Below are 14,739 nucleotides of genomic sequence, written 5' to 3'. Positions count from 1 at the left end.
AGAAGAAGGCCCAGACCCTGACCTCTAAAATCCTACAGACCAGCGGAGGTAAGAGATCCATAAACAGAGTCCTCCAATGTTGGGAGGGACCTCTAATGAAGAGACAAGCACATCGCATCCTGTGATTAAGGCAGAGATGCCTCTCTCCCTCTCCTACCTCAAAGTCATTTATGATTTTCTTCTACTCTATTCGGACACCTGTATTTCCTGAGCCTCCAGTGCTTCCCCCCCCCCCCCCCCCCCACATGATTACTACATTGAAGACAGATACTCGTGAAGTGTTCTGGTTGGCCAAGATTGGTACCAAATGAAATGGAAGGTGAATGCGACCTCAAAGAGGGGCCATCGAAAAGCAAGGATGGAGGCACAGCAGGAGAAAAAGATTTCAAACACTGGGGATTCATTTCCAAGTGAAGGGGACAGATAATCACCCATGCAAACCCAGAGATAGAGCAGCCAGCTGAGCGAGGGAGTTCTCTGGATGACCCTGTGCGGGGAGACATACACTGATCTTATTCTCCCACGAAGGCACCAATTCACTCTCCATTGGGAGGCTGGGGTCCCCGAGATGCATCTCGATATTGAGCCGATAGCTCTCTCCTGGCTTCTCTGTTACTGTTCACCTGAGCTGGACCCTTCCCCTCACAGGACCTACTTCTTGTCAGCCAGTATCCATCCCATCACGGGCTTCAGGGCTTCGATGAGTCAGGTTTTCCTATTTTTCGTCCCTGGCTGTGTAAGTCCTCCTTCCCAACTTCAGTGCTTCTTGGACTCCCCTTCTGTGGTTGGCTCTACCCAGCTCAGCTTCTGGAGCCACAGCCGTGCATTTGTCTCTCAGCAGAACCAGTAGCTAAAACCCAGCCTCCCCAGGTCTGTGTCTAGGTGAAGCCCAGGAAGGAACGTTCTGCAGCCCGGATGGTGAGGATGAATGTGTCTCGGAGAAAGAATATTGACCAGCAGATCAGCAAGTTATTGGCTCTTGGGTTGCTATCAGAATGGAAATCTGTCTACCTTGTCAGGGTCCCCAAGGCTCAGACATACGTCTGTGGCAGTGTCCCTCAGGATCCTTGCCATGGAGTTCTTTTTTTTTTTTTTTTTTTAAGTTTTTTTAATTTTATTTTTTGAGAGACAGAGAGGGACCAAGTGCCAGCAGGGAGGGAGGAGAAGGAGAGGGAGACACAGAATCCTAAGTGGGCTCCAGGCTCTGAGCTGGCAACACAGAGCCCGATGCCGGGCTCGAACTCACAAACTGTGAGATCATGACCTGAACGGACAACCAACTGAGCCACCCCAGCACCGCGCCACCCCCGCCCCCAGCCTCTTGCTATAGAGATTTTTAAACACAGACTTTGGATGCTGAAGAGGGTGCTGGAGCAAACACCTTCCCCTCTCCTTTGATACTGAGTGGGAGAGATTGGAACATTCATGGCGGTCCATTCTGTAGGTAGAAAAGCATAGGTGTGGTCAGGTGAGATGACTTACTCAGGACAAACGGTCATCCTGGTTTCAAACTTGGCCTCATGTTATCACTCGAGAAACGTTAAAACTGCTGCTTCCAGGGTCCCCACCCCACAGGCTCTCATCTAATTGGTCTGGGGGCCGCTGGGATGCCGAGTGTTTTGAAAGCTGCCCGGGTGATTCTTCCGTGCGGTCAGAGCCGAGAACCCCTGAGCCGGTTAGTGGTCAACCGAGAAGCTAAACGCAGGTGTCCCACCCCGAGGCCTGGCGTGAGCAGTTACTGTTTGAGAGGAGGGACCTGGACTTTTTGCATGTCACAGAGCCATGGAAATCTGGGGGCAATCACGTGCCCATTCCTCGGTGACTCTCAATATTTTGTCTATGGTTTTTACCATCCGTTTTAAGCTCTTTCCGCTGCTCAACCGTAACTTTTTAGCTGCCAACTCTGGGGAGTAATAACCCACAGTTCCAATAGACTCTGGAGAAATTATCGTGCTTTTTTCCCACAGGGCAGACAACGTAGGGGTTAGTCAACAAAAGAAAAACAGCAAGCTTTCTGTTACCAAACAAGACTTTCGCAGACTCCTAAGGTCATTCTGGCAGAACTCGTATTTCAACACCCGACATGGCACACGCGGTTGCTGTGCTAGAAGAGTCCATAGGAAGCATGTGCTAGCCAGCTCGTCAGCAGTAGTCACTCACAGACACTGAGCTCTCCACGCTTTGACCCCACAGGCTGCCAGGCTTCAGCAGGACACAACAGCAAGCCCTTGAAAACTCCTTAGCTGTTCATGTCTGAAGCTGCCACTAACCCTTCCAAGCACAATCTCAATATGCTCAGAAACACGGTGGAGGCGAGGTCAAAAAGAAAAAAAAAAGCATTTCAGAAACCTCCAAAAATAGTCATTGGGGAAGATCAAGGCAGAGCTCATAAAGTCTGATAGAAGGTTCTAGAAGGATTGAATCATCTCAAAGGAATGATAACGGGCGAGAGCTACACGCTTTCTTTGCAAACAGGTCTGCCAGTGATTTGTCAAATATCATGGCAACTTGGCAACTTTTTAAGAATTTTCTGCAGTTTTTTCCACCTTCTCCGTTGGTTAGAAATACAAGTCTGTCTCCTGGGTGACATTAAGGTGTTTCTGAAACATCACAAGCAGCAGTGACTTCATTTTAGCACATCATTTTTTCTTCTGAAAGGCACGTGTACACGGCAGATTCTGTCTGTGTGAGATTGGCGTGAATGTATCCATATTTAATTGTGCCACAATGGCTGTCACACTCCTATGCCCAAGCGCTTTAGTTATGACAATAATATTCTGAATAGCAGACTGTTTCCTCACCAAGATTCGACTGTGTCTTTTCCTTAGAATATGCTCCCCAGCTTCCCCACACACACCGAGGTAAGTTTCTTCCTTTTCGGCGTTCTGACAGCTGTTCTCAACAAAAGCATTTACTTTCCCGTGGTCTTATGGTCTGCATTTCACATTTTTGTTGTTCTGCTAGTTTATGAGTTCCTTGAAGGCACATACCTTGGCTTTTTAAAACGCTCAGCCTAGAGGAGGCTCGGTTGGTTAAGCATCCACCTTTGGCTTGGGTCATGATCTCATGGTTCATGAGTTCAAGCCCTGCATCAGGCTCACTGCTGTCAGTGTGCTCTCTCTCTCTCAAAAAAAGAAAGAAACTTAAAAATACTTTTTTTTAAATAAAGTAAAACACTGAGCCCAGATTATTTGAATAATCAGGAAAGGCTTGTTGTGCTGAATGGGGTTTGCTGGAAGCCATCTGGGGATGCTTCTTCTCAACAGGGTGACGGTTGTGCTCTGCCTGGCACCTGGGGTGTTAGTTTTCTGGGGTTACCATAACAAAGCACCACAGGCTGGCGGTTGGGGGGGGGTGGGTTACACAACAGAAATATATTCTCTCACTATTCTGGAGGCCAGAAGTCTGAGCCTGAGGCTCAGGCAGTGTTCCTCCATTAGGATGGTCGAGGAGCCTCCTTTCCAGCCTCTCTCCTTGGTTCTCAGTGGCCGTCTTCGTATTCACATGGTGGTCTCCCTGTGTCCTGTCTCCATATTTCCCCTTCAAAAGGATACCAGTTTTACTGGATGAGAGCCCACCCTAATGACCTCAGGTTAAGTGACTGCCTCTGTGAAGACCCTATCCCTAACTGAGGTCACATTCTGAGGTCCAGGGGTTAGGATTTCAACCCACTAATCGGGGAGGATACAGTTCAAGCTGTAATAATTGTGGCCCTTCGGCGACCGCTCCCTGCTTGCCGTATCTGCAAGGCAAAGCCAGAGTTTCGGTGCCTCCTTTTTTGCCAGGTGTTACTTATATTGCCTGGGACTTCAGCTCCTTTTTTTAATTTTTTTCAATTTTTTTATGTTTATTTACTTTTGAGAGAGAGAAAGAGCTGAGAAGGAGCAGAGAGAGAGAGGGAGACACAGAATCTGAATCAGGCTCCAGGCTCTGAGCTGTCAGCACAACCGGGAGATCATGACCTGAGCTGAAGTCGGACGCTCAACCGACTGAGCCACCCAGGAGCCCCCGTTGATCTTCTTTTAAGGTGAGCTCAAGACTCCCTTCCCGGTCTCCTGCAGTGTACCCATGTAGGCAGAATGAATCCCTCTTTCCTGTATGGGCCACAGTCCCTTGCACTGCCAGCCACCAGACTGTGGACAGTATTGACATCTCTTTAATCCATTACCTGCGAGCCCCCAAAGGATGGGAACAGTCCTTTCTCTGCGACCTTCAACACCAAGCACAGTTCTTAGCTAATGTTTGTCAGAGGACTAAACGACACAGGGATAGTAAGTAGGTTTCTTCTCCCTTGTTCATTCCATCCAGGTGATGATAGGAGAGATGTGTTGAGAAAGACCGAGGGTCTCTGGGGCCATCTGGAAACCACACCATGTGCAATTAACATCTCTTGTAGGTACAGCTGTGGTGTTCAGGGCCTTCCTTTGGGTATTTGCCAACGCATTCTAAGAGGTTGCAGGGAGTATGATAGTAACTTGAAATATTAGAGAGAAGAAAACAAATTCCTGGGTTTCCAACCAAAAAGCAAAGGACTCCTGAAAAAGCTATCATGGCTTTGTGGAGAATTGGCACCAAAGAATACAAGGAGAGCTTACAAAGTTTCCCAGTGAGTAGGGCCCAGAACAGGGACCAAGCAGTCATTGCATGGGATGGAAATAGATGAATGGATGGAGCCAACATTCTGGAAAATACACACAGAAAGAAGTCCTGGAGGACACAAAGAACTCCATAATATAGAAGCCAGCTCCAAATTATAGTTGGTAGATTATCAACAGTAAATGTTTCTACTAACCAGGGAGAAGAATACATATTACTACCCCCAAATCCTTCAGTAATTTATGATAGCCTTACAGTGTATAGCTTCCATATTATGGGAAATAAAATAACACCCTAAAGAGGAAAATACAACTAAATAAAATATAGTTCGCAACTCAGTTTCCATATGCAAATAGGCATGAACAGCGTATTCGTCTGTATACAATAAATTTAAACTTTTGAAAAATGAAGAACTAAATTAGGGCATATACTTTCTGCCTCAGAATGGAGATATAGGAGTTTTAGATGCAGTTCCAAGAGCAAGAGAAGGTTGTGCTAGTCTGTATTTTAGTTAAGTTGCCATGTAAACACCTTTGCACATGAGTTGTCCAATATTTGTTTTATACCTGAAAAAATAGCTTGGGCAATCTAATGTCAAACCTAGCCGTGTCTGAACAAGAACAAATGAAAGACCCAGTGATTTATATACGTGTAAAATTTCTGGTTTAGCAACTACTCCCTACACAATTTTAAACATTTGGTTAAAAATAACTTAAAACATTTTAATTAAGTGACAGAACGGATCTTTCCCGTACCTGCCATTTTAATAGGGTCCCTACAGTTTTCAGTGGGGTGAATATCAGGAAGAATTTTGTGCTGAAATTTAATAATAGGGTTTTCCTGTCTGGTAGCTCTTCAGAGGGAAACAATCTGGCATGCAGGGGCATCTCATGACAGTGGAGTAGCTTTGTGTGGGCTTCAGGCCCTAGGGGACATGGCCATTGGGCTCCCCATGTGGACCAGGTGATTCCACCCTTCTGGAGTGAAAGTTGCTTATCAAGGAGCATACCCAACACAGATTTTTTTTTCTTCTCTAACTGACAAAATGATTGCATCACATGCTACTGAGTGCTGGAGTTTTCAGAGAAAACACAGTCAGTGCCATGGCAACTCAGAGACACATACATGCAATTACTCTGGAAAACAAGAATAGAGAGCCCCAAGGAGAGACTCAGACCCAGAAAGCAATGGGTCTGACGATGACACAGGACATCAATGAAAGATCATACGATTGTGATATCACAGAGAAAGACAGTGACACAGAGAATAGTATTCCATCGATTTTTCTGATACTATGTGGTGGTTCTCTTTCCTTTACCTTGAATTTAAACTAGCTTCACTTGTATTTATTTCTTTTGGTAAATATCTCCGAGGCAAATATAAATAATATGCAAAATAAAAATGAAAAAAAAAACAAAAATATTTCTTGCTACACTCTCTACAAGAAAGAGAAATAGCGTGGGATTCTGACAGAAGAAGCTTTGGAGATCAGGAAGCATTCCATTCATTGAGAGGCTATGACACCAGACACTTTGTGTAGAGCATGGCAATGTCAGAGATGGGCCAGAGCTTAGTGTGAGCTCCCCCAGTGCCGCTTCTTCTAGACAAACAACAAAACCAGACAGAAATCCATCTAGACAAATGCAAATGATCTGTGTTGGGTACAGAAATCAAAGCCTTCTTACTGCCGTCTGGGTCTCTCCTGTCTTTCTGGAGGAAAACCAGGAAGAGATACAGTAAACCCAGCAAACACTGGATCTGGCAAACAAAAACAAAAACAAAAACAAAAATCTACAGACCTAAAAAATGAGTGTTGGTTTTGGAATGGTGGAAGAACTGACTGTCCCACAAAAGAACAATTCTGTAGGGGAAGGTTTCAAATGGCCAGTTTGCATCCTAACCAGATCCAAGAATTGGAGGAACTAAGACCCAGTTTGCTTCCATGTCTCCCACCTACTGCACACTTGCATCATCTTGACCTTGCCTAATTTAAACACGACTTCACTTTCATCTGCTTGTATACTGGCACGCAAGACCTCAATGAAGCTGCTGATACTGGTAGGTCCTATTTCATGCCACGTCCTGTCACTCGGCATTGAACTTGACCCAGGCATAGCAGTTGCTGCTTTGCCTAATGGCTGTGATCGTTATTCACATGTTTTAGTCATTCACTCAGAGAATCACATCAGCCATCGACTGTGTGCCAAATGATTGGCTGGGTACTGTAAACACTACACAACAGGACTGAGCCTTTGCCCTGAGCAGGTTGATGATAAGATGAGGGACACAAACGAGAACCCACGATTGGGTGGTGGTCAGTCCCACATCCTGTAAGGACACCCTGGGAAGGGGATGTAACCAGCCCATTGTCAGGAGTCTGGAAGGACTTCTGGGAGGAAACTACTCGTAAGCAAAATCCTACAGGAAGCCACACTTGCCATAGATGAAAGTTGAGTAGAAGGAAAATAAAATTAATAAATGGTGGCTTTTACTGATGGCTTATGATGTCCTAGAGACTCTGCACAGCACTCTCTGAGCACTATCTTCCTTGATCCCCATTGCAGTTCTGGGAAATGCATGGTGTACAATGGATGGGGAACAAAAGGAGGGATTGGGAGACATTCCTCATTAGAATTATTCAATAACGCAATCAGCTCTTTAGAAATAGTGAGCTCTCATCTTCTAGAAGGACTCAAGCAGTGGCTAAATGAACTCAGAGCCAAACAGATGACTGAGCATGGAATTAGGGATCGTACTTCCTCAGATGTTTCTAAGGGCCCATCCACCCCTGAAATGTTATGACACTAAAGCATCTTAGAAGATTTATATAGCATGGTATTTGTTATGATAATGTACTTGGATGATGACTAATATTGTTACAATGTACTAAGATCTGATTAATCTGAGTAATAATAACATATTTTGGCAACAAAATTGTAATGCAGCATTTCTAAACATTTGTTAGATCACCAAGAAATTTCTGTCTCCTGAGGACAGAGGGTTGTAATGATTTTGACCCATGGGGCCCATATGGTTATAATGAGTTCATATTCATTATGTATATATTCAGGAAAATATGTTTATTGATTGATAGCACATTCATTTGGATTTTAATAGTAGCTGTAATAATAGCAATGTTGCCCTATATTGTGGCCTCCCAAACATGTCGCAACAAAGATTTTCATGTTCTTCTTCTCCTTATCACACACTAATGAAAAACCAAACTGAATGCAAGAGTCAAATTTCTCATATTTAAAAGCCAAGAAATTAGCACATACATAAAATGATTAAGGAATTTACATGTATTTATTCTAGATAATGTAAATACAGGATACTTGACTGCAGGCTGTATTTAAAGGTAAGGGTCTAGGTTTGCTCCATAAAGCCATATTCTTTGCTTTAACCTGAGAATATGTGGCTCAGTGATTTGAAAGTTCTTGCCTTTGGGGGTTCAAAGAGGCTCATGCAGAGCCGTGGGCATTGAAGTGTTTCGGCACAAACAGAAAAACTGACTATGCAATTATAGACCAAACCAAGTAAAAGCAAAGATGAAAATTAACCCCTTCAAAGGAAGTCATAGTCAGAGCTGGATTAAGAGTTGAGTTTCTGTCTCAGACCTCGTGACGCCAGCTACCGAACTCCCCGGTTGACTCTGTTATTTCCTGAAAGCCTTAGCTGACTGGGTTGCATATTTTGGGGGAAGGAAGGCGAAACTTTCAAGATTTCCTCTACTATCCTTCATACAACCAAATGACCAGGTTTCTCACATTTTGATAGCTCTGAAATTGATAGGCTTATTACAACTCATATTAATAGAAAGCATTGTATCATTACATAATTCATGGCACTTTTCTTTCTCAGAGGTACACAAAACATGCACACATCTCATACATGACGTCTTAGATTTGCTAAAATTGTTGCATTTTATAATCCCGACTCCTGGTCTACCCACTTGATTTCCCCTTTCTTCCAAGAAAGCGAGTTCCCTGGCATCTGCTGCCTTCCCCTCGACACGTGTCTGTATCTTCCTCCCGAGTGTCGTCTCCAGAACTTTCCCTTTCCCTGCATGTCTGCTGGAGTAGGGATGGCCCACAGACACTCTAGATTCTCAGGCCCCTTCCAGAGTGTGGGGATGTTTCTGAGAAGCATTCCCAGTGGGGGACCACTTTTCACAGCCTTCTTTGCACTTAGGTGGGACCATATGACAAGTTGGGGCCGAAGGAAGGTCAGAGGAAGTAAAGTGGGCCGCTTCTAGCTGAGGAATTGCTAAGCTGGTGTGCCCCAACTCTCTCTTTGCTTGACCTGAGGGACTTGGGTCAGCAGAACCACAGCGCAAAAGGAGTTCCTGTTTAAAAAGATTTAAACATTGCGACGTGACACTATTGTACCCCCGATATGTTGAAAGTAAGCTTTGCTAGGTATTAGAGTCAATTTCCAGGTGATTCAATGACGTCTGTGGGGCTGGAGAGAAGGACAGCCCTGTCACGGTGTGACAAGAGTTCCGCATTCACATGCGCCACCCGTAGGGACATGTGTGGTCTCATTTCTCACTCCGGATGAGATGGGGTTACTTGCATAGATCAGCGTGTCAGCTGAGACAATAAGGATCGCTAATTCAAATACAAATATATCATACCTGACATCGTTAGAGAGCTAATGATGCATGGGGGCCCAAAGAGGCCAGGGTCTCCAGCAAGAGAGAATGTCAGAGGGCTAAGCTGATGTTCTGGAGCCATTTTCTCCAGGAGACATTTGCCAAATCTGTTTACAGAGCAAGAGCCTGAGAATCTGGGGTTCACCTGGTCAGAAGTCTGCACTTAGTAGGGACAAGGAGATCGTAATAGAGAAGCTACACAGGAAAGAGGCTAAAATCACTCAAATCACTCTGAAGGTGGACTGGAATCCAAAGACAAAGCAGACAAAGGAAAGAGAACGACAGGTAATTCTCATGAGAAATAAGAGAAAATGAGTTTCTTTTTTTGTTGTTTTAATTTTTTTTAAGTTTATTTATTTTCAGAAAGAGAGAGAGAGAGCACGAGTGGGGTCGGGACACAGAAAATCCCAAGCAGGCTCCTTGCTGTAAGTGCAGAGCCTGATGTGGGTCTCAAACCCAGAAATTGTGAGATCATGACCTGCGCTGTGGTCAAGAGTCGGACACTTAACCGACTGAGCCACCCAGCGCCCCTAGAAAATGAGTTTCATAAAACCATGATTAACACATAGAAGGAAATAGGAGAAAGAAAAGAGAGGAAAACCAGAGAAGTTCAAGAGAACCAGAATCTCCAATTAAGAAACAGATAAAAAATAAGTAAAATATACATTATCTGAATAGAAACTCGACAGTGAGTTTAACTGCAGGAGTAGTCTTTCTATGTGAAAATGGAGAGCTCTTACACCGCATGCCGTTTGCAAACAAGTGAACACAGAATGGACCATTCAACCATATTTAAAAGTTAGAACTATAATATTTCTGGAGAAAAGTTAAGAGACAAACCTTTGGGTGACTTTGGGGTTGGCAAAGATTTTTGGATAAGACACAATAGGCAAAGCCTAGTAAGAAAAACTGGTGGCATGCACCTCCTCGAAATTTAAAATTTCTGCTTTAAAAAAATTTTTTTTAACATTTATTCATTTTTCAGAGATAGAGACATAACACGAGTGTGGGAGAGGCAGGGAGAGAGGGAGACACAGAATCCGAAGCAGGATCCAGGCTCTGAGCTGTCAGCACAGAGCCTGATGTGGGGCTCAAACCCACAAACCGTGAGATCATGACCTGAGCTGAAGTCGGACGCTTAACTGACTGAGCCGCCCAGGCGCCCCTAAAATTTCTGCTTTTTAAGAGACACCTTGTAAAAACCAAAAGATAAGCTACCTATTGGGAGAAAATATTACCAATATATATATTCGTCAAAGGACTTGTGTATAGAACATGTGGGGAAAAAAACCTTACAATTCAATGAGATAAATACCCAATTAAAAAATTTAAACACGGACTAACTAATCCAAAAAAAGATATATGAACAGTCAATAAACACATAAGAAACTGTTAAATGTCATTAGTTATCAAGGAAGTTCAAATTCAAGCCACAATGAGATATGGCTACCACACCCACTTGGATGGATAAAATGTTAATACGAGTGGCAGTAACAAGTGACATCAAGACGTGGACCGATGGCACTGTCACACGTTGCTGATGAGAATACAAAAGGATTACAATCGCGTTGGGACATAAGTCAGTGGTGTCTTATAAAGTTCATCAGAAACTTACTGTATGACTTGACGATTTGATTCCCAGGTATTTACACAAGAGAAATAAGTCCACAGAACACATGTCCACAGATACCTAATCCACAAAACATGTATCTGCTTTCAAATGTTCTCAGCAGCTTTATTCACTGTAGCCTATAACTGGACACAACTGTCCATCAACACGTGAGTGGATAAACAAAGATGTGATATATGCACACAATGGAATCGCATATAATCGCAATAACAAGAAATGAAGTACTGTTATGTGAATATGAATGAATCTCCGAAGTATTATGCTGACGAAAGAAGGCAGACAAAAGGGTACATGTTATATGATTCCGTTTGTACACAAGGCAGAAAGGAAGAGTCTGATCTATATTGATAGAGGCAGATCAGTGGTCTTGGGGGCAGGGGTGAGTGTTGATTAGGAAAAGCAGAGGGGGAGCTTCTGGGGTGACGGGGGCATTGCATATCTTCATTGTGATTGTTGTTTCACGGGTGTATACAGATTTATCAAAACTTAATGAGTTGTATCCTTAAATGCTTTATTGCTTATAAATTATGCCTGAGAAAGCTGACTTAAAACGAATGAAACCATTCTTATCACTTCTTTGCTTATCAGAATCATAGATTTCCTCCTCCGTGCCGGTGTAGCACGGTGTTTTTATTCTATTTAACAGTTATGTCATGTTATGGTTTCATAATTCGTTGGTTTTCTTTATATGCCCTCGTTTGGATGACAAGCTTCTGCATTATTAGAACTGTCTTATTTATTGTTGTGTCTTCATTGCCTGTTTCAGTGATGGGCACAGGGTAAGTCCTCCATAAATGCTTTGAGTTGGACTGAGGCAAGTCAGTGTTTGTCAAGTTACGAGATGTGACAAGCCCTGTCTCTGGTAGGCAGGCTATGAGAAGAGATGAGTAGCCACATGGTCCAGGGTCAGATCCACCAGCTCCTTTGGTGTGGCTGGTAGAATTGCTCTAACTAGTGGCCACAAGTAGGCGGGAAGAGCTCCGTGGGAAGCCAGAGAGAACAGTTCAGTGGAATCTATGAGGCATCAGGATGGGAGCCAGGTGACACAGCGGCCTGGATACTTAGGGCAGAAGGGACCAGAGCTGACAAGCCAGAGGTTAGGACAGGGGATGAAAAGACCAACCGGGCATGACTGCTGAGCTCTGCAGCCATCATTGTGTGCACCTTCATGTTGTGTCTGCCAGAGTGTGCACGACCAGGAGCTCTGACAAGCCCCATGAAGAGGGATATTGGTTGAGTAGCAGTTGGAGAATCCTCCCAAAGCAGGCAAGCAGATTGTCAGTGGCCCAAGCTGACTCCAAGGGAACAAAAATGTCAAAGCCAGAGCCGCTTGGCTGTCTAGGAGCAGCACAAAGGATCGCACTCAGGGGCCTCGTTAGACTACTTACGTTTGCTGGGCCAGCCCATGGGTCCTTACCAGAGGTAATGAGCAAGAAGAAAGCTAGGCATCAGTGGTTGTCAAGATCGCTGTAAATCTGTTCCCCCTTCTTAACCTCTGTGGCACAGAGAGCTATGTTTATGACATTGATCCTGCATTTTGTTCCCTCTCAGGAGAGCCATGATAAGATAATGATACACATGTCAGCTGGCATGTGTGAAACTGGCAATCAGAGGATTAAACTTGGGAGTGTCTTTGGGAAATTCTCAAAATACTACCATGGGTTGTCTGAACTCTGCCAAGTCTACCTCCTAAATGCAGCGTCTTCCACCTGTCCCTTCTCTCCCAGCCCCACACCAGCGCCTCAGTACAAGCCATCAACCCTGGCTTCAGCCATTGCAAGAACCTCACCACTGACCTCCTTGCTCTGATTCATTGCCCTCTCATCAACATTGTCCTCATTCAGAGTAATTTATTCAAAAAAAAAATTGGCTGAGAGACTGCTCTGATTATAATCTCACGTGGTGTTCTAGTACCCACGAGAACATTTGCAACATGGCTCCATTGGCCCCAAGAACCTCGCACTAGTCCTTCCAACTTGCAATCTCTCTCTCTCTCTCTCTCTCCAGCTTCCAGTTCATTTTCTCAGTACTCAGTTCCCATGTGCTGAGAGAGGAATTGTGATCCTCACATCTTTTATTTACATCCATTGGTTTCTGGAAGCCTGTGGGTGGCTTCCTTTGCACCCGTTTCCCACCCATAAACTATGTAACCAGAGGGTGGAAGTGAAGATATTGGCTAAGCAGAAGTTCTGGATGTTGGCAAGGCAGGTCCTGGAACAGACCTTCGAGAGGGCAGACACATTCCAGGCACTTCTCTGGGTTCTAATAGCACCCTAGGTTCTCCTCTAGCAGGGCACTTGCGAGCCGTGTTTTCAGGTTTTGCACGGTGCCAGATACCCAAGTGATAATAACTATTTATCAATGTATCATTCACAGTCCTTACTGTATGTTACACACTATATACCAAGACCTCCTAGTCCAGTGACTTACCAACTTTTACATTCTGAACATTCACCACGATGCCTGACCTACAAGGAACGGTAGTCATTCATTCACTTAATATACACTTACTAAATATATCCGATGGGACAAGTTTCATATGAGGCCGTAATGTTTAGCAAATTGGGCGGGGATCTTGACTCAGAGAGTTTCCCAAAGTATGAAGGGACCTCTGCCTGCATTAGAATCACCAGGGCTCTTCTACCCATGCAGATTCCCAAGTCAAAACATGCATCTGAGGCCTCAGAATATGCATGTTTAACAAAGATCCCAAGTGATACTTATGCATAGTAAGTTTGAGAAATTCCGGCTGAGTAGTGATAAAATCATATGGTAATGATGAATTGGAATGAGAAGTGTGAGTTATATTTTGATATATTTCTGGCTCCTAAACCTATCTAAAAAGCATCAGTTATCAGAGTCCCTGTACCACACAGTTCATTCATTTGATATCCCCTGCATCATGGTGCTTTTACAATATGTCTTGTGTCTCTTCAGTGCACTTTGAGAGCAGGGGATGTATTTTATGTCTAGCCATTTCTCTGCCTTACCCTGAGAAAGCACAGAATTAGGGACAGAATAAGCATTCAAGTGACCCTGGATGAGGAAATGAACTATAATGCGACACGAATTACACACACGAGGAGCACAAAGAGGCCCCATTTAGCCCTCCCTACGCTGCAATTTGGATAGATATCTTGGTTGCTGACCATTCGTAGGACTACAGAATCACAGCTCTGGTGGTGATGTTATGCCATCTTGATTAAGATAGCTTATTCAGCTTGATTCCTAACTTGTCAAACCTTTGGATCCCCATGGGACTTGGCTTTCCTTATCAAAATATTCCTCCCATGCTCCCGGGTGCACTGCTGCTTAAAGCCTGGTGTGGAGGCATGTAGGTATGAACACAGAATTAGGGACCAGCCCCTGCGGCATGTGGTTTCTTCATCCGATGAGCTTTTCGGATCGTCCCAAGTCAAGAGCCATGACTGTAAGGTGAGCAATCAAGCCTGGGCTGAGGGCTCTGCTTTCGTGCATGTCTTTCTCCGATGCCATTTTGCAAACTCGCCCCAGCAAACTCGAAAGCTTCAGGCTGAGGACTTGCCGTCTTCACTCAGGGGAAACAGCCTGTCCACAGAAGGACATGTCAACTGTCATGGGCAAATACTCATTTTGTGATCATGACCCAAATCATACTTCCTGTTCTTATTTAAAATGCTTCATCCGCCCTCCCACTCCTCTATCCAGAACAATGAAAAATTAGCTACTTGGTAGAGAATTGTGTTTGGTTTAGTCGACATTTCTAGTTTTTTAAATTTATTTATTTATTTATTTATTTATTTATTTATTTATTTATTTATTTAAAATAAAAGAGATGTAGTAAAGAGTATGTTTTTCACATGAATAATGTGGCAGACTA

General features: G+C 44.0%; 1 protein-coding gene across 2 annotated transcripts in view; it reads left to right on the top strand.

Annotated features, from left to right (window-relative positions):
* Nucleotides 1-14,739, top strand: part of RNF144A (ring finger protein 144A) — a 364,341-nt gene that overhangs the window by 309,853 nt on the left and 39,749 nt on the right. The window contains exon 10 of one of the 2 annotated variants that reach the window (XR_008418130.1): nt 1,968-2,787. The exons of the other annotated variant lie outside the window; for it this stretch is intronic. The gene's annotated coding sequence lies outside the window, so the exon portion shown is untranslated. Of the gene's footprint in view, nt 1-1,967; nt 2,788-14,739 lie in introns of those variants that run through there. 2 annotated transcript variants of the gene reach the window in all.

Source organism: Panthera pardus, unplaced genomic scaffold (assembly GCF_024362965.1).
Source record: "Panthera pardus isolate Hobbes unplaced genomic scaffold, ASM2436296v1 HiC_scaffold_26, whole genome shotgun sequence".
Classification (NCBI taxonomy): domain Eukaryota; kingdom Metazoa; phylum Chordata; class Mammalia; order Carnivora; family Felidae; genus Panthera; species Panthera pardus.
The sequence above is the reverse complement of the archived record's forward strand: the minus strand, read 5'-3'. Positions and strand labels throughout refer to the sequence as shown.